Here is a 23,479-nt window from a genome sequence, read left to right on the forward strand (position 1 = left end):
TATGATCCACGTGTGGCAGGAAATTGCTGACCTGGCCTGACCCTCGGTCTCGGAGGGGGGGTCCGCTCCAGTACCACGATCATCCGTCCCTCTTTTTGGTGCCACCGGACCTTGCCTGCAGGCGAAAAAACGGATGGACTTGGCGATCGGGACCGAGTTGTTTATATACATATATCTCACGCGCAACTATAAAACCATCTATTATATTATATCACCGCGCCTTGTGTAAAGAAATGTTGGTGCTTGCATATGTAGGGTGTGGAAAAATTAGCTCAGCGGTCATTGCCCTTGCGGCTGACCATACACCTATGCGCACTTAAATAGACCCACCTGACCGTATGTCACCTATTCTCTCCTTCTCTCAGGTTATTAAAATTGTTCGATGCCGACATTCTAAAAGCCACTTAAGGGAAGAAAAGTGAATCACAAAAATCTAGAAAAGAAAACTTAATGAAAAATTATGGATAGAAGAAAAAAAAATAGAAAAGAAAATTGTTCAATAATATTAAATATTCCTCTAGACATTAACTTAGAATAGAAGAAGAAAAACATGAAATTTATGCGTAGTTAATAATAGATTCTAAAGGGTGCATTATCGGTCTCATTGTGTCCATGGAAGGGTATTGGTAAAATACCTCTTCATAACGCTTCTTGTTATTTTGCATATTTCTACATTTCTTTAACAGTTAGAACGTGAAATTGGGCCCAACGACACCAACAGCTGTTTAAAAGTCTGTAAGTAGACACACATATACACACATACACTCCGGGTCAGGAGAATAGCGTCTACACAGTGAGACATGCATGCTTAACCATATATAAAATGAATTATTATTAACTCTAATCACTACAATTATGCCATTTAATTCATTTAATTAATTAATTCTTACTTTATATTTTGATTATATTATTTTTATTCATATTTGATCGTTCTCTTGAATTCCTATGTATTAAATTAGTCCCACATACATAATACACATGCAGTAAAAATAGTTTTAAGGGTTAGGGTAGAAATAATGGGGGTTACAAACAACCTGAAGTCATACAAGTCAAAGTAAAATTATAACGATTTAACATGAATTTCTAATCTGATTTTTGGGAGGGGTTCCTAAGGCACATAGGCAGCAGCGGCAGGTTTTGGGTAGAACCATAATGGCATATTCTTATGTTATTCTACATGGAGGGTGGGTCAAGAGGGAAGAGCACATCCACCTTGCTCTTCACAGTAGGTAGTGGACCTTAAGTTCCGTCCGGGTTTGTAATTCCGATCCCAGTTCCCGTAAATCTGTCTACGATTTTGTTAGGTGACGGAGTTCGTTTTCGCAGCACACCACCCACCCCATTTTCCCTGAGCCTAGCCGGCAAACTTTTAGTAGACAGAGAGTGCTGACGAGACGACACTTCCCGTGTCCGTTACAAAGTCAACATGATTTCGTCGGGGGGGACTTCTCGCTTGACCAAATTAACTCTGTCAGAAACAATAGAGATAGACTCTTAGATCTCACCTTTGTCAGCGATGCTTCTCTTGCAACGGTTGTAAGAGGCAATCCGATATCTTTTCCTGAAGATCCGCAACATTCCACTTTATCTGTATTTGTCGAGTTATCTAGTACTAACACCATTTTACCTTCAATGGTCGTAAAAAGTCGTAGCAAAACTAATTTGATACAGCTCTCGCAAGTTGACTGGTCCTTTCTTCAGTCCTCAGCAAATACAAAGCCTACTGTCAATTAGTTTAACGAAACATTATACTCTGGCCTCGATACCTATGTCCCTGAAGTCACCTGAAGTCAAGTATATGTTTTCTCTAAGCCCCCGTGTTTCCAAGTATCTGTTTTACCTAAAAAACAAGAAGGAACGTGTGAGACGCTTCTTACGCGTCACAAATTTAATACCCGGTACTCAGAACTACGTCTGTACCTTAGTGCTTTTTTGTCAAACTTTACATTTTACCTTTATCGGTCATCTACATCTACAACACTTCTTACGCCAACACGCTCCTTTAGCTCGCTCCCCTTCCCTAGACCCACACACTGCAAACTCACGGCAGAGGCAGACGCAGCTGCGGGACGGGATGAGTCAAAAATCGGCAGAGCAGAGGCAGAGGGACGGCAGAGGCATAGACCTCATAATGCAGAAGCAGAGTGTGAATAAGAGAATGTGAAGAAAACAAATATAAGCTGCGGGACGGGATGGGTTTAGCCACTGCAAATTAATTTCTTCATTATGGCTATAAAATTGATACAATCTGATCCCAATTTGGTGATCTGATAGATAGGGTCCTTCCCTACGAAATGGCGTTTTCAGTTTTCTTGTATCTTCAAAATTGTAGCTTTGGGAGGGTTTCCCCCTTTTGCGGGGCCTAAGTGTGAGCATACAGAAGTCTGTATGCAACATTTGGTGGCTCTAGCTTTTATAGTCTCTGAGAGACCGCATAGTCTCAACAAGACGGACGGACGGACAGACGGACGGACAGGCAGACATGGCTATATCGACTCGGCTATCGATGCTGATCAAGAATATATATACTTTGTGGGTTCGGAAACGTTTCCTTCTGTGCGTTACATACAACCGTTATTCGCACAAATTCAATATACCCTATTTACTCTTCGAGTACCGGGTATAATACAAAATCCTGGCTCTACAAAAAGTACCATATAACTGGTTCTTTGTCTGTCTTTGCTCAATGTTGGGGCCGAAAGTATGGAGATAGCAAAGAGCATCACTGATAATGAGAATTCCATGTTCGGTAGTGCTTGAAAGTGCATTCCCATAGATAACTCCGAAAGTGGAGTGATCCAAGGCAAACGTCATCCGATCTTCGAGCTTTATGTTCTGTACAGCCTAGCTTCCCTGGGATGAGTTTTGCTAGAGTTATTAGCAGAGAGTCGATCGACAAAACCAGGTGTGATTGTGGCAAGCTACAATATATGTAGATATAACCTTCACAAAACTTACATATTCCCTCGTGGCGAAATTTTCTTGCATGCCATAAATTCTGAGGAGTCTGTGATGATCTGTGCTATTGCCTAGTGAGAAGAATAACGAACCATACGTCGGCCGTGGGCTAGAAAAGTGGCCAGTGGAATGTATGCAAATTATGTTTATAGGACAGAGGTCAGGAGCCCTATGTAAACGGCAGATCGACATCAAGCCGGATGTTCAACGTTTAAGCCCGGTGTCAAAAGCTAGAGCATTGGGCATAATTTTTGACGGACCTGTCTACAAAGTGAACGACGCCAACGAGATAGATGTCCGGAGTTGCTCTGCGTTACTCTACACAATTTTTTCGGGTTTAAAGTTTGATATGTCATTTATTCAATTATTAATTATTTATTTCTTTTTTATGTCATTCTCTTGCAGTTATATCTTTATATTCAAGCATCAGGAATCATAAGTGTTTGTGGAAGCGAGTGGGTATGAGACCTTACAACCATTAATTGAGACTACCCAGTCGTACTTGCACGTAAACTTGTATATGCACAGTATATGATTTTGTCTAGACCTTTATAATCATAACTTTTTCCTATTTATAAATCTTAGTCTTTATACAACCTACCGCCACCATATATTTACATTTATTCGTAAATTCTTTGATTTTTTTTGTAGGTTAAGAAAACTTGGAAAATATTGAACTATACTGATGTAAAATCATGGAAGTATATTTAAAAGCATCTATTTTGAAACACATTTCTAATACGTTCTGAATTCTGACGTCCGTCAGGATCAAAGTGGTAGGATGAAGACTGCATGATTGTTTTAGGGTCTATACGGTTCTATTTACCGATACAGCATAGGTTGGGAGGGTAGAGAAGAGGGATACTCGACGCCACCTGAGTTTCCCGTGATTCGAATAGACTAGTTGATATAATTATCCCCCTTCCTCAACAACAAATTATTAATCCACTTTCCATACACTCAGTCCAGTTCAACCTGTGTTTTTTTCATTTTTGATTCTTTTGATATGTGCACCTAAAACATTGTGCAAATGTGTGTCAGTACAAAACATAGGAGAGAGTAGAACGACAATCCGGCGAGATGTGCACACAAAATCTCGTTGTACTAGTGTTGGTAAAATACATATATCCCACACCTGCACGCTACAAAATATTCTTCGGTTCGCTCTCAATTTCGTACGGTCAATAATAAAATGTATAACCTATATCCTTCCCAATGTGGAACAAATTTCCGTAATGATCCCAAAAAATTCTTTTCGTTCGTCAACTCAAAACGTAAATCTACACGTTCTCTTCTTCCCTTCATTTACAGGATAAAACAGAAACTTCAGCTCAAGGTAATGCAAATTTATTTGCCTCCTTTTTTTCAATCGACGTACTCCTCGAAAACCTATGACTTCTCCACCCCTTATTTATACCATCTACCTTATGTTAATAACGTATTTCTTCCCTTCCTTGAAGAAAGTACAGTCTTCGAAGGGTTGTCATCAATTGACATCTGTTTCTCTGCGGGTCCTTTGACCTTCTTATTTAATTTATCCCTGGAGCTTTCTCTCCTCCCCATGATCTGGAATGAGTCCTTCCGTATTCATCTACACATAAAAGGGTCCAGATCTAATATCGAAAAATACCGTGGTATTGCTTAACTATCTGCCATTCCGAAGCTGCTCGTGCGCCTTGTTACTTGTCAATTGCAACACGCATGTTTTAGCATAATATCCCCGTCGCAAACATGGTTTTTTTAGACATCGATCAACATCTACTAACCTTTAAGAATTCTTGTCTCTAATCAACCGAGGTTTTTAAAGTGGCTTGCAGACTGACGTAATTTTTAAAGACCAGTAAAGCTTTTGACTCTGTTAATCATACTTTGCTGATCCATAAACTCTGTTTATTATGTTTACCCACAAATCTTGTAAATTGGATATCATCGTACCTGTCGAATCGCACACAGCGTGTTTTGTTCAACAATGTCTTGTCGAATGTTGTGAAAGTAATCTCTGGATTTCCTCAAGGAAGTCATTTAGGTCCGCTTCTGGTAAATTTGTTTGTAAACGATCTGCCCCAAGTTATTTTGCACTCAGTTACTTTAATGTATGCTGATGGCGTTAAAATTTATTTTTTCCTTTTCCGACTGGTACTTGCATACTCGCCTACAACTTGACCTGGATGAATTGAACATTTGGTGTTCAAATAACCTACTTTTCTTGAACCATTCTAAGTGCAAACATATGACTTTACCCGCCGTGCACCACATTTTGTTTCCTATTTTCGAGGACACCTAGTTCTGAATCGAATCTCCAATGCTTAACTAAGCTTGCGTTTATTAAGCGTTGGGTAAAAGAGTTCGACGATCCGTATTGTTTGTAGGAGGGCGGCTTCCTGTCGCTGCAGATAAATCCTCGGAAAACCCAAGCGTCCAGAAATGAAGAGGCACAGTATATATGATATTATGGAGGTTTATTATGCACTCGAAACGGCGCAGGTGTTAAATGGTATCTGTTTGTGTATGTATGGATGTAAAATTGTAGAAGTAATGTATCGACTCTCGTGTAGTATCACGTGTATCAACACGTATATAGCTTGGAGTATTGGATATTGGAGTATTGTTCTTGTGTGTAGAGTTCATAATCCAAGGCGCAACAAATTCATATTGAATCCGCTCAAAAACAATTTATAATATTCGCCCTTAGTAATCTGAACTGCGACTCTGAAAGACTCCTTCCACCATACCTATCTAGCCTAAAACTACTGGAGCTACCCGCTTTACACCATCGCAGAATTTGCAATGGGGTGGTGTTCATGCATAAGGCCGCGGGTATTCGCGGGATTTTGGATTGCCAAACTCTTTTGGGACAAATCGATTTTTCAGTTCTCTACATTCTCTACAGTTTCCTACATAGATATATTTACGCACAGCATGAACTACATTACTATAAATATGCAAGAATTATTATTACTTGTTACATTTAGTATCCCCCAAAATATCCCTTGAAAAAATTGTATTTAACATTTACCATTACCTTACTTTAGAAAAATTTTAAATTGTATCTTTCCTTTCTAAAGGAGACGCCTACGCCTATTTTAAAAACACACTCCCAGGCATCAAACACAAGTCAGCCCATGTATCCACAAGTCCTTTAAAAACAGTATTCATGCAAATCACCAAATTCTGTTCGAAATGCGAAGAAAATTGGGGTGATGGTTTTGAAACGACTTTTTTGTACTGAACTACGTTCTTCTGTCTTCACTTTTTCATGCGCATTACACTGTGCTGCTCGGTGTCCTGGCTGATCACATCTAAAACATTTCTGCCTCACCGGACAATCTCTCTTTATATGTGAAGAGTCTCCACACCTGAAACACTTCCTACTAGATCCAGCTGCGTCTTATTTTCCCCATCTCATTTCCAACCTTGCTGATTGGGGCTTGGAAGAACCACGAGCTTTTTGATATGCCTAAACTCGTAGCTTTAGATCTTTGATGTTTCTAGCCTGGTATAAAATCATTTTGTTTCACCTTGTATCACCAACTCAACGCGTAAATGTCTAGACTTTTATAATTAAAGTTTTAAATGATGTACTACATAATATTCGAGCCCGAAAATGACTTCGTGGTCTTGCTTCTTTCTGGTGGACCTAATTCTGTTTGATTGCATTAGGGTTGAATGATCTTTTTAAACTAAATAAACTCGATCGACAGGAATTCAAGCGTGATAGTTGATTTTCAATATATCTTTGGGAATAATAAACAACTTTTTATTAAAGAACTGGCGTTTATGCAAACCGGAACAGTAACGCCAAACTTCTATCATTTCAAACCACCATATCATCTAAATGAATTGGATCATGAAATGATTAAACAGCAGAACATGCACCGTCAGACCAAAAATGGATCGGACTGGTCAAATGGTGAAATATCGTATTTAAGTTTATGTGAAATACTATCACCACTTAACAGATTTAGCACCCTAATAGTACGTGGGGGAATTAAAAAAAAGTTCTTGTTTTTAATATATAACATTATTGATATTAATATAGGAAAAAGTCAGACCTTATTTTCAAATTATTTTACCAACTGTAGAATTCACAAAAAAGTTCCTCTTAGATGTGCACTAAATAATGTATTCAAGCTTTTTGTTATCTTGGAAAAAACTCGAACTATAAAATCCTAGTATGGATAAGGCGCTTGCATTAAGTAGTTGTTTAAAATGGACTCAGTTAAGCGTCTGTTTGGCACTGCAATTATTGCGGTTCTGATACTCATTACGAAAAGAACTGTCACAAAAAACGCGACCAGAAGAAAGCTAAATAAATTGTTTTAAAAGATAGAAAATATTATTTAAATCTATATATATAAAACAAAGTCGTACTTTGTAAAGCACTTATAACTCGAGAACGGCTGGACCGATTGCCATGGTTTTTTGATTTGTTGGATTTGTTTCCGTCGCGAGTAGCAGAATACATCTTAAAAACAACTTATGGCCTGTTTGTTGCAGCCTTAAAGCCAAAACTTTATTTTTTTCTGAAGATATCATGTGTGTGTTCAGAAATTTGTCTAAAAAGTTAATTTGTTCATTTGTTGTTCATTTTTATTTGTTTAATCATATTTAATATTTGTTTTATTTATTTGTTTAATTTTGTATTAATCATTTGAATAACGATGCCGCGTCCTATAAGATCCAATCTTTACGAGCGAAGCCGTAATGCAATTAGGCAACGGAATATCACGAGTCAATTATCTGAAATTGCACGAGAACAGCGCCGCGTTAATATGGAGCAAAGAAGGGCCTTAATTCGTGCTTCTCAAACACAAGAGCAGAGAGAGAGAAATCGTCGATCTTATCGTACAGAAGAAAAGATGAATAATCTTTGAAGTGCAAGAAGAAATGGTTTGAATCGAGCAGCGTTTCTGTATGATTGCACCATCGACAGATATGCGTTCTACTGATGCTCTTGGTCGTATTTACACAGTTCATCCGAAGAATGATGAATGTTTCTATTTGCGGTTGTTGCTGGTACATGTTCGAGGGCCAACATCATTTGAATCACTGCGAACTGTTAATGGTATCGTGTGCCCCACATTTCGTGCAGCAAGTCAAGAGCTAAATTTGCTTGAAAACGATACTCATTGGGACACGACAATCGCTGAAGTAATTATTTCTGCATCTCCAAGTCAGATACGCACATTATTTGCTATCATCATTTCAACATGCTTCCCATCGAACCCACTTGACCTGTGGAACAAATACAAAGATAACATGTCCGAAGATATTTTACATCGAAATCGCGTCAGCTCAAGAAATTACGATTTTGAGGTGAATGAGGAGATCCATAACCAGACTTTGTTCTTGATCGAAGATATGTGTTACCTCATGTGCGGCAGTTTGTTAGTTAGGTTAGGAATGCCAGCACCAGATCGCGGAATGAATGACGCATTTAATAGAGAATTGGAACGTGAACATGAATATGATCCACATGAACTAATCCAATCAGTTCAAACGAATGTACCTCTGTTGAATCCTAAGCAGAGGGAAGTCTATGATACACTGATTAATGCAATTGATGATGGAAATGGTGGTTCCCCCGGTGGAACTGGGAAGACATTCCCCATGTCATTGATTTTGGCCACTGTACGTGCGAGATCCGAAATTGCGGTAGCAATTGCTTCTTCTGTAATAGCGGTCACATTGTTAGACGGATGCCGTTCGGCTCACTCAGCGTTAAAATTGCCAATAAACCTTCAAACTACTGAACAACCGACATGTAACATTTCGAAAAACTCCGCAATGGCCAAAGTTTTAGTAGCATCAAAAATCATCATATGGGACGACTGCACAATGGCTCACAAACGCGCATTGGAAGCACTAGACCGAACATTTAAAGATCTGCGCAATGACTTGAGATGTTTTGGTGGTGCAATGATTTTATTATCTGGCGATTTCCGACAAACACTACCAGTCATTCCAAGATCTACGGCTGCAGACGAAATAAACGCTTGCCTCAAAGCATCAAATCTGTGGCGATATGTAAAGAAACTTCAACTGCCTGTAAATATGAGAGTTTCATTGTTGAACGATCTATCTGCCGATGATTTCTCGAAGCAATTGCTGACTATCGGTAATGGCCGTGTTCCTGTTGACAAATCGAGCGGTTTGATTTAATTTCCACCAAATTTTTGCAATTTCGTATCATCAAAAGAGCTTATCAACAACGTATTCCCGGATATCATTGCAAAAATAAAGATGTAGATGACCTCAATCTTATAATTCAAAATCAAATCGTAGGTACTCCATATTCATTCAAATCTATCGGCTGTGTAACAAACGAAGAAGAAGCCACATATTATCCAACTGAATTTTTAAACTCCTTGGATGTGCCTGGTTTACCACCGCACAATTTAAAACTTAAAGTTGGCTCGGTAGTCAGCATGCTTAGAAATTTAAACCAACCAAAACTATGCAATGGAACGCGTTTGGTGATAAGAAAACTCATGAGCAATGAAAATTTAAAGATTATTAAGATCTTATTCCAAGGATTCCGATGATACCAACGGATATGCCCTTTTGAGAATTCAATTCCCGATTCGTATTGCCTTCGCCATGACGAGCAACAAATCACAGGGCCCATCCTTGACTATTTGTGGCCTCAATCTAGAAAATGAATGTTTTTCTCATGTTCAATTGTACGTGACATTGTCACGTGTCGGCAAACCATCCGCTTTATTTGTTCTTGCGCCTGACCAAAAAACAAAAAATGTCGTTTACCACAAAGTGCTTGAATGAAAATCCTATTACCATCGCATTGGATCATTGCAACCTATAGAAGATGCACAGCATAAATTCTTGCAATATGGGCAATATGGAAGAACAACTTGACAGGCGTCAACACAGCTACGAAGAGAGCAATTGTCCAATATCTACAGCAAATGCTTCATGAACATCATGCATTGGTCAGGATGTTCAAGACTGCTTTAGAGCGCATGCCAAGTGATTGCAATTCGGTCAAGTCAATTAAATGCATTTGCAAATATGTCACGAAAGGGAGCGACATGGTGGTTTTTGGTATCCAAACATCCAATACCAACGATGAAATCACGCGCTATTAAGTAGGTACTTTTTTTGTCTCTATCTATATAAACATATTATTTTGTATCATTGTTTTACGTTCATCAAAGCCTAAATTATTTCAGCTAAAAAGTAACACGACATTCATTGACTGTTAGGCGGTGCGAAGTTCACCGGGTCAGCTAGTTTACTATAAGTCGAATTGATTAATTTTTGTTTTTTCATCCTTTACGACTCCATTCTTGATGTGAGCTCTTACCATGCAATCCTCCATGTAGGCATCTAAAAACCATGATTTTACATAATATTTCCATGTGCTTGGCTAAATATTCGATCCTGAAAGCATTTACATATATTCACAATGTAATGTTAATAAATATAGGAATATATAGGAATATAGGAATATAATAATATATGAATGTTAATGGTGGACACTAAAAACATTTTTGTTTAAATGAGCACCTAGATCATATCCTATACACACACCTGTAAAGGATCCTTGCTAAGCAGAATATCCCATAGCAGGCAACACTAGCGCCAAGTAGTGAGAATTTACTCGAATATCTAGTTCATAAACCACTTTATCCGACGTGAGAATTTACTCGAGTACCACTGTCCTATATCCTTACTACTCACATCCATCCTCATTTTGGAATATGTCGGCAAACAATGATCAGGTAATAGCCGATCTTTTTGCACCATTTTTCAAACTATTCCCAGGAAATCTACCCAGGTCATTCATATGTGTCCATATAGCTTACCAAGGTCGAATGGCATTTTCTGCCCTTTGTTTAATGAAAGCTTCTTACTTCATGAACTTCAATTAGTTAAGCCGGTATTTTCACCGGGCCCTGACGGAGTTCCCGGCTGTGTACTCAGGTACTGTGCCGAGTCTCTGTGTGGACCTTTGCTTAAATTATTCACTCTGTAATTGCTCTAGTTTAGTTGTGTTTAGCTCTCGAATATTAGCCTAACAAATATCTTTCCTACCTGCTCGCGGTTCGGTTAATCGCTCCGAGCGTCATGCGGCAGCGCCCCTCGGTCGGTTGGGCGGGAGGAGGGCTGCGTTCTCCTGGGTTCCGCGCGTAACAGTCTTTGGCTTGGGTTCGCATGGGCTACTTGATGGTACAGTCATTGCATATCAACGTCCAGGCAAGTATTGCCCCACAGAGGAAGAGAACTTTCTTCTTATTGAACTTTTTGGGGACCGGCGGCTTCTTTATAGCCTCCGCGGTGACGTTTATTCGTTTGTCATGGTAGCAGTTACAGCATTTTAACTCGTTGACTACTTCTATTGCTTTGCTGGGACGGTTATCCCTAGAACTGGACATGGTCTGGAACAGTCCGTCGAATACCTTTTGCACCTCGCACATGATTGCTTGTAGCTGTTTTTTTTTAAGAATTAATTTTTTTTTGCTTTTTTATATAAACCTTTCAAGTTTCTACTTTCTGATTCTGATTCAAAGAAACTGAGTGTATATGCAAAGCCATACAAATAAAGTAACTATGCAGAAATGGAATAACTGATGAAAATTGTCATTCCGTGAAGAATAAAACAATATTCGTATCTATTTTTGCATGTGTTGCCGGATTGTTTTACGAGGTTCTAAAATAGGTTTCGAAAGTGGCCTTTAATTTACATACACTTTAAAATTTGTATTGGCTAAATATACACTAATCATCCAGTAAGCCTATCAACATGAGTATGTAGAGAAAGAGATGGACAACGTCAATGTAGGTGGAATTTCGTAAAAAAACACTCAAAAAAATCAACATTTTTGCATTTTAAAACTTAATATTTTTCAAACGGCAAACTGAAACAATAAGTGTTTGGGTACACTTTATATATGCATTTATTAGCTGTAAAGAATGACAAAGATTATTACAACCATATGTAAGATACTTGAGTTGTGTAAAAAAAAGAAGAAAAATTCCTGTCAGACTTCATACTTCACAACTTTTATACCAGGTACTCAGTACCACATCTTCCTTCTGGCTATAATAAGGATCCAATCGGATCCCAATTCGGTAATCTGATAGATATGGTCTTTCCCTACAGAATGGAGGTACTTATCTTTTATTTTCAAAATTGAGGAGACTTTCGCCCTTTGTGTGGGCAGAAAGAGGCGAAGAATATTTTTGAAATTTTGATTTCGTAACAGTGTGAGCATCTCTTATGGTCTCTGAGTACTAGGCGCTCACAATGACGGACAGACAGACGGACGGACAGACGGACGGACAGACAGACGGACTGACAGACAGACATGCCTAAATCGACTCGGCTATTGATTCTGATCAAGAATATATAAACTTTGTGGGGTCGGAAACGCTTCCTTGTGCGTGTTTTCCCCACTCATACAATATACCCTATTTACTCTTTGAGTACCGGGTGCATCTTTTCCAACTGGTAATAATTACTTTTTTATAATTAGAGATCAACCGATGAAATTCCTGGTGAGTGTCATATGTCAAAACATATGTACATACATATGAATGTATCTACATATCTATACATATCTTAATATTTTTTGTACTGAAAGCAGTGGAAATTAAATGATATATACAAATCAGATATCACATCCATTTTTTTAACAGAATGGTATGTTTTTTTTACCCTGTCTCTTGCTTTATCTCCTCTCCAGTTATCTCTCTATCCATCTTTTTGCCAAACAAATTGCATATAAATTGGGCTCATTGACGACACGGGGGATACGGTGAATAAAAAAGTAGCAAAAACACGGAATTTACGTAAAAGTGTTTTGTTGGAACATAAATTTCAAATTCACATTTTTCATATCCCCTGCCCCAATGTTCTTTATGTCATAGCAGTGCCGTCCCAGCCAGACGCCCCCGTCCACAGCTCCACAGCCATCTCCCTGCCCCGCACATCTGTCAACAAATTAACAACAAAACTGTAACAAAAACAACCTGCGAAAGCAACGGCAACTTTTACCTTGTCAAATGCCTTGTGGAAAGTTTTTACTTGTCTGTTACCATAGAAAAAGATCCTCAGACTTTGAGGAAAGGTTTGCAATGCAAAGAATAAGGATAATTCTCTATACAATTTCTTATAAGTATTAGTGTTTCTCTAAAAAAGTCTTTCGTTACATCATTTGGATGTGCCGAAACGCCTCATTGAGCTTTGAACATTTTTCATCGATCTGAAAAGTGTGTTAAAACCAAAACTACCAAAAATACCCTTACTATTTCTGCCTTTTTTTTGTATTTTTGTAGAGTTGCTTGCAGTGCGACATAGAGAGAGGGAGAGAGGGAGCGAACGGTCCTGCTGCTCCAGGACTTTATTAAAACTATATATTTGCATGTTTGTTGCAATTTCGTTCAGCGAAGAAAGGCACGACACAAAGCCAAAATAAAGCACAATTTTTCGCCAACTTTTTCGCTTTGGGTTAATGCTAATTATACACGGTACTTGAAGAGTAAATCGGGTATTTTGTATGGTCGGGAAATGTGCGTTCCTCACGTAAGAAAACGTTTCCGACCCTATAAAATATATGTGTATGTATGTACATATTTTCTTAATTAGCAAGATGCCAAAATGCTTAAGTTCTTTGTAGTATTGTTTCCATTTGAACGGCCAAAAGAAGATCGATAAGTACTATTCCTGACGAAATATTTCACAATGTGTGCTTAGCCATTTCGTTAATCAAAAGCTGGGAGTCCCCGAGCTATTCGTAGTGTTTTAACGCTTCATACGATTGTTCAAATTAATGTCAGATGATATTTTTGTGTGTTAGCAATTTATTAATTAAATTAAACAATAATGCACAAATCATACATAAACAATTTCTGCAATTAATGCTAAATGTGAACCACAAAAAAACTAGGTTTTTTTCTCCATTGCAAAAAATAATTAATCTCCTACAACTTCTTCATTTTGGCGAGGCCCCAGTGCCGCTCTATAAATACAAATAATCATCTTCAGAATCATCTTTGAGATTTTGTAGCCTGTTTGCTACATTGTTGGTAATACAATGGCTTGCAAACACCAATAATAATATAAATTTCGGCGAGGAGGCAGGGTCTCCTCTTGTTCATGTTAGGGCGTACTACTGTAATCCCTTGTGAAAATACTCTTGGTTATCGGGCAGGGCAGGCCAATTAATACATGATTCCACAATTGCCAATCCCAATATCGTTTGTTCAACAACAATATTGTTTATCAATTTCTCTCGTTTTGTTTGACTTTTCCTCGCTTGCGTCAAGCGTTGATAACAAAAATTCAAAATTCAACGCGAAACTTAACAACAATCAAATTGATATAAAACGAGAAGGGACGTGTGAGACGCTTTTTACGCGTCACAACTTTTATACCCGGCACTCAGTACTACATCTGCACCTTAGCGGTGTTTTGTCAAATTTTACATTTTTTCTTCATCTGTCATCTACATCTACAACACTTCTCACACCAACACGCTCCGTTAGCACACCGCCCTTCCCTAGACCCACACACTGCAGGCTCGAGGCAAAGGCAGATGCACCGCCCGCACACAAAAACGAGAAGGGACGTGTTAGACACTTCTTACGTGCCACAACTTTTATACCCGCCAACCACTAGATATCGTTCACATTACAGAACACGTAGTAAGAGCCTACTAAATAAAATGCATCAAACTAATTGGATCAGTTAATATTTTCCAATTTATGAGATATTTTAAACAGCAATAAAATTGGTACATTCTTGGACCGATAGGTTTCACAGCAAATTTTTCGAAAGTGGCGCCATCTATGAAAATTTCTTGTACGCAACTTTGATGGTCCAATGGTCTGCACATTCTATGCAATAATGACCGCTAGGTTTCACATCAGACTTTTCGAAAGTGGCGCCATCTATGAAAATTTCTTGTAAGCAACTTTGATGGTCACTCTTTTTCTAATACAGAGCGTTAAAACCCCATTCTTGGTTTAAACTTTTAAAAATTAGCTTTTGGCCACCACAACTGGTCTTTGGGACAATAGTGCATCTGAACCTTAGCGGTGTTTTGTCAAAATTAAAATTTTTTCTTCAACTGTCATCTACATCTACAACACTTCTCACACAAACACGCTTCTTCAGCTCGCCGCTCTTCCTTTGACCCACACACTGCAGACTCGCGGCAGTGGCAGCGCCCGCACACAAAAAAAAAAAAACAAATATAAGCTGTGGGACGGGGTGGGTTAAAAGTCGGAAGAGTCATCGCCAAGGGGAAGGCAGAGGCAGGGGCCGAGTGAAGCAGAAGCAGAGTGTGAATGAGAGAATGTAAAAAGAGCAACAAAAGCTGCGGGACAGGGTGGGTTTTAGCCACTGGAAATTAATGTCTCCATTGTGGTGGCTATAATAATGATCCGATCGGATCCCAATTTGGTGATCTGATAGATATGGCCATTTCCTGCGGAAGGGGCGTGGCTCATTTTTGAAATACACTGGTTTCAGTGTGAGCATACAGCAGTCCGGAGCCAAAATTTGGTGGCTCTAGCTCTTATAGTCTCTGAGAACGAGCAGACAAACAAGACGGACAGACGGACATATAGACATGCCTCCATCGACTCGGCTATTGATGCTGATCAAGAATATATATACTTTATGGGGTCGGAAACGCCGTACAACCGTTATTCGCACAAATACAATATACCCTATTTACTCTTCGAGTACCGGGTATAAAAAAACAAATAAAAGCTGTGGGACGGGGTGGGTTAAAAGTCGGTAGAGGCATCGGCAGGGGGAGGGCATGAGTTTGAATGAGAGAATGTAAAAAAAACAACAAAAGCTTCGGGACAGGGTGGGTTTAGCCACTGGAAATTAATTTCTCCATTGTGGTGGCTATAATAATGATCCGATCGGATCCCAATTTGGTGATCTGATAGATATGGCCATTTCCTGCGGAAGGGGCGTGGCTCATTTTTGAAATACACTGGTTTCAGTGTGAGCATACAGCAGTCCGGAGCCAAAATTTGGTGGCTCTAGCTCTTATAGTCTCTGGGAACGAGCAGACAAACAAGACGGACAGACGGACATATAGACATGGCTCCATCGACTCGGCTATTGATGCTGATCAAGAATATATATACTTTATGGGGTCGGAAACGCCGTACAACCGTTATTCGCACAAATACAATATACCCTATTTACTCTTCGAGTACCGGGTATAAAAAAACAAATAAAAGCTGTGGGACGGGGTGGGTTAAAAGTCGGTAGAGGCATCGGCAGGGGGAGGGCATGAGTTTGAATGAGAGAATGTAAAAAAAACAACAAAAGCTTCGGGACAGGGTGGGTTTAGCCACTGGAAATTAATTTCTTCATTGTGGCTATAATAATGATCCAATCGGATCCCAATTTGGTGATCTGATAGATATGGCCATTCCGTACGGAATAGCGTTTTTAGTTTTCTTTTATCTTCAAAACTGTAGATTTGGGAGGTTTTCGCCCTTTTGCGGGGGCGGAAGGGGGCGCGGCTCATTTTTGAAATACACTGATTTCAGTGTGAGCATATAACAGTCTGGATGCAAAATTTGGTGGCTCTAGCTCTTATAGTCTCTGAGAACGAGCCGACAAACAAACGGACAGACGGACGGACGGACAGACAGACATGGCTCTATCGTTTCGTCTATTAATGCTGATCAAGAATATATATACTTTATGGGGTCGGAAACGTTTCCTTCTGCGCGTTACATACAAACGTTATTCCCCACAAATACAGTATACCCTATTTACTCTTCGATTACCGGGTATAACTAGGACGCTTTCGAATACATATAGTACACGTGATTCGCATTTAGAAAAAAACAATTCGTTACGTTTTAAATTCTCGTTTACCTCACTCTTTTTGTTTTGTTTCAATTAAATTAATTGGAAGTTTAAGTAACTAACCTTAACTATAACCATTTACTGCTTCCGGCTTCCTTTCGATCTTGTCTAACACAAAACTTTCATTCTAACTAAACTTTCAATAAATACAAATACAATACAAACAAATATATAGTCATAGTAGTTAGATGGAGAATAGTTATAGCTTGTTTCTCAAATCGTTTACAATCTGCAGTAAGTTTTGTGTATTGCTGCAGGGCTGATCTCTTTATAAATCTCTTTCTCAAATCGTTTACAATCTGCAGTAAGTTTTGTGTATTGCTGCAGGGCTGATCTCTTTATAAATCTCTCTCTCTGTCTGAAGGAACTCCAACGAACTTACAACTTAAGCAAAGTATAAACTAAAGCCAAAAGTTTACGCTGCACGCTGATTTTATGTTAGAAGAGATTTGCATTACTGCTCGCTGGATTCCTGCTCGATGGACGTGTACTGAATGAGGATTTGCCGCGTGTGGCACTCTGCGGTGGCATCGGACGACGCACATGACTCATTTCGCGTTCCATTTCCATCTCCTCCAGACGCTGGGTGAGGGCCAGCTTCTGCTGGACAGCCAGACGCAGCAGCTGATTGAGTGTCTTCTTCTCTTCCTCAGCAGCTCCAGTTGACGATTGAGATCATCCACCTGAGTGACATACTCCTCGCAGCGTGCAGCAAACATGGCACGCAGACTGGAGAAGGTGGCTGCATCTTCTTTGAGCAAACGGAGCTCGTTACGCAGCTTGGACGTGGTGTCGCTTACAATAATCTTTCGTTCTCGTACTTGGACTTGAGATTGGTGAGAGCCACCTCGGCGCTTTGTTTGTTTGACTTGAGCACATTGCGCAGGGTTCCGATTTGTTCACGTTTTACGGACAGCAAACTCTTGACCTTGACTATTTGCTCCAGCAACTCTTCCATTTCCATTTGTTGCCCTTTTCCACAGCATCTCCCTTATCGGAGCGAACTTTTTGTTTGTTCAAATCGATGTTATGCTCCACAGCTGTCTTCAAATGCTTGATCTGATCGCTGACCGCGTCCACATACTTCTTGATCTCCACCGAATCGGCCAAACCCTGCAGATCGTTCTCAAAGCTATATCATCGCTCTTATGATCCAGTAGTACACGCGTGGGAGTCTCCCCATTGACAATGCAGACCAGATGATAAAGCTGAGCCAGATCATCGCTGAGGGCCACCAGACTGCTGCGAGCCGAGCCCAGGCTCTGGTCGGCATTCTGGGAGATGTGCGTGAGGGTCTGCACATCGCTCTGCAGATCCAGGGACTTTTGCTCGGTGGCCAGGAGCTTATTCTTCAGATTGGTCACCTCATTGCGCAACGTGGTGGTGGCATTTGTGTAGTTCAGGCCCTTTTGAAGCTCGGAAATGTTAGTCTTGAGGCCTTCGAGCGGAGAGTTGGTTATAGTAAAGGTTAGTTACTTACCTTCCTTGGCGGAGAGCGTGAACCAGTTGGCGTACTGCGAGATGATTGCCTGCAGCTGCTGCTGCAGTTCGTCCTTCTGGTCCTGCCCAGCCGTCTGGCCCTTGACATCGATCTGCTTCTTCAGCTGCACCAAAGCATCCACATGGGCGGCCAATAGTGACAGGCGGGACATGAAGTTCTGCAACTCGTTTTGTGACTTGTCCAGACTCGTTGGAGCATCCCGCAGATTGGCCGTCAGATGAGTCTTCTCGTTCTCCATGCTCTCCAGCTGTTTTTAGAGCTTCTTCAGCTAATTCAGATGGATTTCGGAGAAGAGATCGCATTTGGTGCCATCGGGAGAGTTCAGTTCGGTGCTCAGGTCAGCGTCCAGGCGTTTCAGTGCTAGATTCTCCTCCTCGCCTCCTTGTTGCGTATGCTGTAGGCCAGATTGCTGATGTGATACATGGACTCGAGATTCAAATGGCCATCCAGCTCCGTCTTCAGCGCATACTTTGCCTCGCGTTCCCGCTGCAATGCCTCCAGAGCCTCCTCCATTTGCTTTTCGGCAATCTTCTTGAGATTCGCCAGCTCATCCACCTGTTGATTCAGCAGCTCAACCATCTCGGTGAGACGACGAATCTCATGTTTGGCACCTTCAAACTCCACCTGTGAGCTACGCAGATTGGAGACCTGCTTCTGCAGCGATATGTTCTCCTCTTCCAGCTCCGAGTACACGCTGAGCATACGCGTCTCCCGAAACTTTAGATCCTTTAACTCGGACTTGAGACGCAGTCGCTCCGCCTCGTTGTCACTCTTGTCACGACCAAAGTCCGAGTTCTCCTGCAGCATGCGATCGCACTCGCCAGCTCATGGCGCATCTGCTTTGTGTCGTTCTCCAGGTCAAAGATTTGCAGATTGAGCGAGGTTTCCCTGGCCGCGGACTCATTGAGCAGTGCATCCTCCTGCTCGATGCCCGTCTTGTTGGTGACCTTCTGTGAGCTCTGGAACTTTGTTAGGGCCTCTTGCGTTATGTCCAGCTCGTGCCGTGTGTTATCGTAGAGCTCCAGCGCCGACTTCTCCTCCAACAGGACAAGCCATATTGGGCAGACTGGGCGCTGGCGGAGGATACCTGGTCAAGTTCTCGGGTCAGACGCTCCACTTCCATGCGCAGCTCCTCGAGGGATTGGCTGCCCTCTGTTTGTCTGGGATTGGACATGGCTGGTGGATAGAGGCGTGCTGCTTATGGAAGGGAAATGCGGGTGGATCGGACGGTAAAGGCAGCCCGTAGGCGTGGCACTGGCTCCTCCTGTGACTCTCCTGTTGCTTGGGCGGAATCGTAGATTTCTTGTTCTCCCTGTTTTTGTTTTTGGAGGGAAATCAATACAAAATGTTTCTCTCGTTTTGTTTATGCCGGAAGTGGAGTGCAGGGGGTTGTGGTGGAGCTGGAGCTTCTGCAGTTTCCCGTTAACTCAAACACATTGAAAATGTGGGGAGGCCGGTGACGGTGACGGTGATGACTGAAGGTAAAATTACAGATTAATAAAAATGTGAAAAAAATGTATAATGTTTTTCTATGAGTTGAGTAAAACTCTTTAAATTGTTAAGTTAAATTAATGAAATATTTATATAACAAATTTTTGTGCGTTAAAATATGCCGGCACGACTAATTTTAATAGTTTATTTAGCATATTCTGTGAAAAAATTACCAAACATTAAATCACCCCATTAACAAAATTTTTCTAATTTGCGAGATACTGCTGCATTGTAAATATTGCATTAATGCAAAACATAGAATGCATAACATAGACGAGACATAAAAGGGGAACATTACACGAACACACATGTACTCTCTCTCTCTCTTCCGGCTCGTTCTGGAACGCTGCTCCGCCTCAGGTGTTATCGCGGGAAAAACTACTCACCCTTCCATGGTAATTTTAGGACCACCAAGTCATTACGGAATAACCCCTTCAGTTCCCCGATCTCCTATCATTCAGCTAGCCGAAGGCAAAGTATAACATTACTCGACAAAATCCAACTTTTTCCCCGCTTTGACTTTACATTTTTTTTAAGACTTATGGCTTTTTTCTATAGCAAAACAATTTTTCTTTTAATGCATTTTTAAACTCTAGTATTTTTTTGTAACGGTTTTTTTAGCGTGGCACATCTAGTTGTAATGAACTTAGCCATTCTGTAAATCTGATAAATGCATCTATAATGCATCTTCTATAATAAAATAATATACCCAAAAACTTTGGGGGCTTAGCTTATTATTTGAAAAAAAATTGTCCCTTAAAATGAAAACATTTTGATTTTTGCGAGGTATTTTTTACGAAATGTTGACTTCAAAAACTCGGGAAAAGTTGAAGTCATGTGTCCACTATTTCTTTATGAAGTATTGCTAAAAATCTATCCAAAATTGTACGAGCATATTTTATCTTTTTATCTAACAATTTTAGCTCATTCGTCTCTGCATTTCCGAGAGGTGAAATTCTTCCTTGACAATTAAGGCTGTTAAATGATTTATGCCATTATCTGCTCTTTCTCTTGACCCCCAAGCCAGGAGCCCAGATGGCGGCGCCTCCTGATGGATATTCCCCATCATGACCACTAGATGGCTTTCCTCTTTCTCTTTCTAGCTTTTTATACCCGGTACTCGAAGAGTAAATAGGGTATATTGTCTTTGTGCGAATAACGGTTGTTTGTAACGCACAGAAGTATATATATTCTTGATCAGCATTAATAGCCGACTCTATGTCGTATGTCTGCATGTCTCAAAGACCATAAGAGCTAGAGCCACCAAATGTTGCATGCTGTCTTCTGTATGCTCGCACTGAAACCAGTGTATTTCAAAAATTAGCCCGGCCCTTCCGCAAAAGGACATAAACCTCACAAAGCTACAAGATATAGAAATCTAAATCCCTCTTCCGCTTAGGTGCAGATGTAGTACTGAGTGCCGGGTATAAAAGTTGTGACTCGTAAGAAGTGTCTCACACGTCCCTTCTCGTTTCGTCTACTCTTTCGTCGTTTGCTTCAGCCATCTCTCGTGACCGGTTGGAAGAACTCTCTCTCGAATTCGAACTCGAAATCAGTGCACTCTCTCGATCGCTCTACCGGTGCATAAGCATCGCAAATAAAAAGTGCCGCAAAAGTGAACACAAAAACTTTTGAACTTGTATCGCTTGTTGAAAATTCGTATTTAACTGTGACCAATACACTCCGCGTCAACTATCTAGCACCGAAAAATGGGAAATAGAAAAAAAAATTGAAAAAGTGGATCGTTTGCAATGGCAAATGAGGCTGGTGAAACACATAGCGAGTCGGTGGCATTTGGCGCTGCTCCAAGTGGTGGAAGCTTTAGTGCGAACACAGCACACAATTCCCAGATTTCGTCCCAGATTACATTTTTGAAGTGGAAAACTAGATCTATTTTCGATAGGCGAGAATCAATACGCACGGATATGGATATTGAGAAGCTGTGCCAAATGGATGAGTACGAATTTTGTTGTGGCACACACCAGCTGAGAGGAGTGCGGATTTTGAGTCCAGGTTCAGTGAAATAACTGCACGATTTGACGCGTCCGTATTATCATTGCGGACCATTCTTCAGCTCGAGTTTGGATGTCGGTCCCCAACCACAACTCAAGTGCATCCCAATCAATCGTCGTTAAGGCCAATCGATCTCGGTTACCTCAGCTGGAGCTGGCAAAATTTACTGGAATTTACACGGAGTGGGCCAATTTCTTCTCAATGTTCACCGCGATCATTGACAAGGAGTCCGAGCTGACCCTTATTGAAACCTGCAGCATCTGCGTTCCTGTTTGAGTGCCGCAGCCCTCAATACCATCAGCTCATTGGAGATAAATGAGGCAATTATATCGTGGCATTAGATATTTTAAAGCGTCGCTTTAATAATAAATGTTTTATTTTGCAGGCACACATCAGATGGATATTTGGGTTGGAGAAGGCGGACGTATCGGTGGGCAGGCTGAGGGAACTGACTGACAGAGTCACCTCAAATATTCGTGGAATAGAATCGCTGGCTAGTAAGGAAGAAGTAGCCGACTGTATTCTGGTACAAACAATACTTCAGAAGCTGGACAAGGCCACTCAGAGCAGATGGGAGGATACTTCGTCGAATCAGAGCTGCCGACGTGGGAAAAATTGTCGGGATTTTTGGAAAAAAGATGTCGGACGCTTGAAAATGCGGATCAATCGACGCAAGGGCAAGATCAGTTTGGCAAGTCCGGAAAAACCGTGAGTATGCATCAAAGAAAATCTTTCGTCGCATCGAGCGCCCCCATTTCTTGTGTGTTATGCGAGGGCACGAACCATATAATTGCCAATTGTCCACGGTTTACACCTCTGTCGCCGAATGATCGTCAAGTGAAAGAAAAACGGCTCTTATTATGCCTTAATTGCCTACGAAAAGGCCATCATGTGAAGGATTGTAAATCCGGTCCCTGCGCATTTGCCGATCGAAGCACCACACGCTTTTGCATTTCATTCGTCCAACTGATTACACTACAATTTGCTTCTATGAATATCCAACATCCAAGTCATACCGCCATGGTTGCCATGTCGTCCTCGTTGCCTCAAGTCCTAATATCCCAAAGTCATTCTGATGCTGTGCTTTTAGCCACCGTCGTAGTTCTCGTAAAAAACAGCGTTGGAACTTTCGTGCCATGCCGCGCACTTTTGGACTCGGGATCGCAATTACATTTCATAACTAGTCGTCTAGCTAAACTTCGTAAGATCAAATCGCTTCACCACTAGCATCACTTCCGTCGTTGCCCAGAGGATCACGGACCATCAACCTAGCATCTCAATTAGCACCGCTAATTGGAATATCCCATCGAATATCCAGCTTGCTGACCCTTCGTTCCATAAGCCGCTACGGATTGACCTGCTAATCGGAGCTGGACTGTTCTTCAAGTTGCTGTGTGTGGGACAAATTCAGCTGGCGCCTGGACTGCCGTCACTGCAGAAGACACATCTCGGATGGATCATATCTGGTGGCGGGCTTCTGCTTTCGTCGTTTCTCGCAGCACAATCTTCGGATTGCGGGAACATCGTATCATATTGCGATCATTCGGGCGGGCAATCGCCCCCCTACCTATCGTCGTTTATCGCCGCACAGTCTTTGGCTGCCTTGCATTCGGGCTTGCATTTCGCCCACAACACATGTTCGTTTAGTA

The 23,479-nt window shown here is 40.9% G+C and overlaps 1 pseudogene; it reads right to left on the reverse strand.

Moving 5' to 3' along the window:
- Positions 1–17,063: 17,063 nt before the first annotated feature.
- On the reverse strand, positions 17,064–19,729 carry LOC117591550 (annotated as a pseudogene).
- Positions 19,730–23,479: the final 3,750 nt, after the last annotated feature.

This window comes from Drosophila guanche, unplaced genomic scaffold (genome assembly GCF_900245975.1).
Source record: "Drosophila guanche unplaced genomic scaffold, DGUA_6, whole genome shotgun sequence".
In the NCBI taxonomy this organism is placed as follows: domain Eukaryota; kingdom Metazoa; phylum Arthropoda; class Insecta; order Diptera; family Drosophilidae; genus Drosophila; species Drosophila guanche.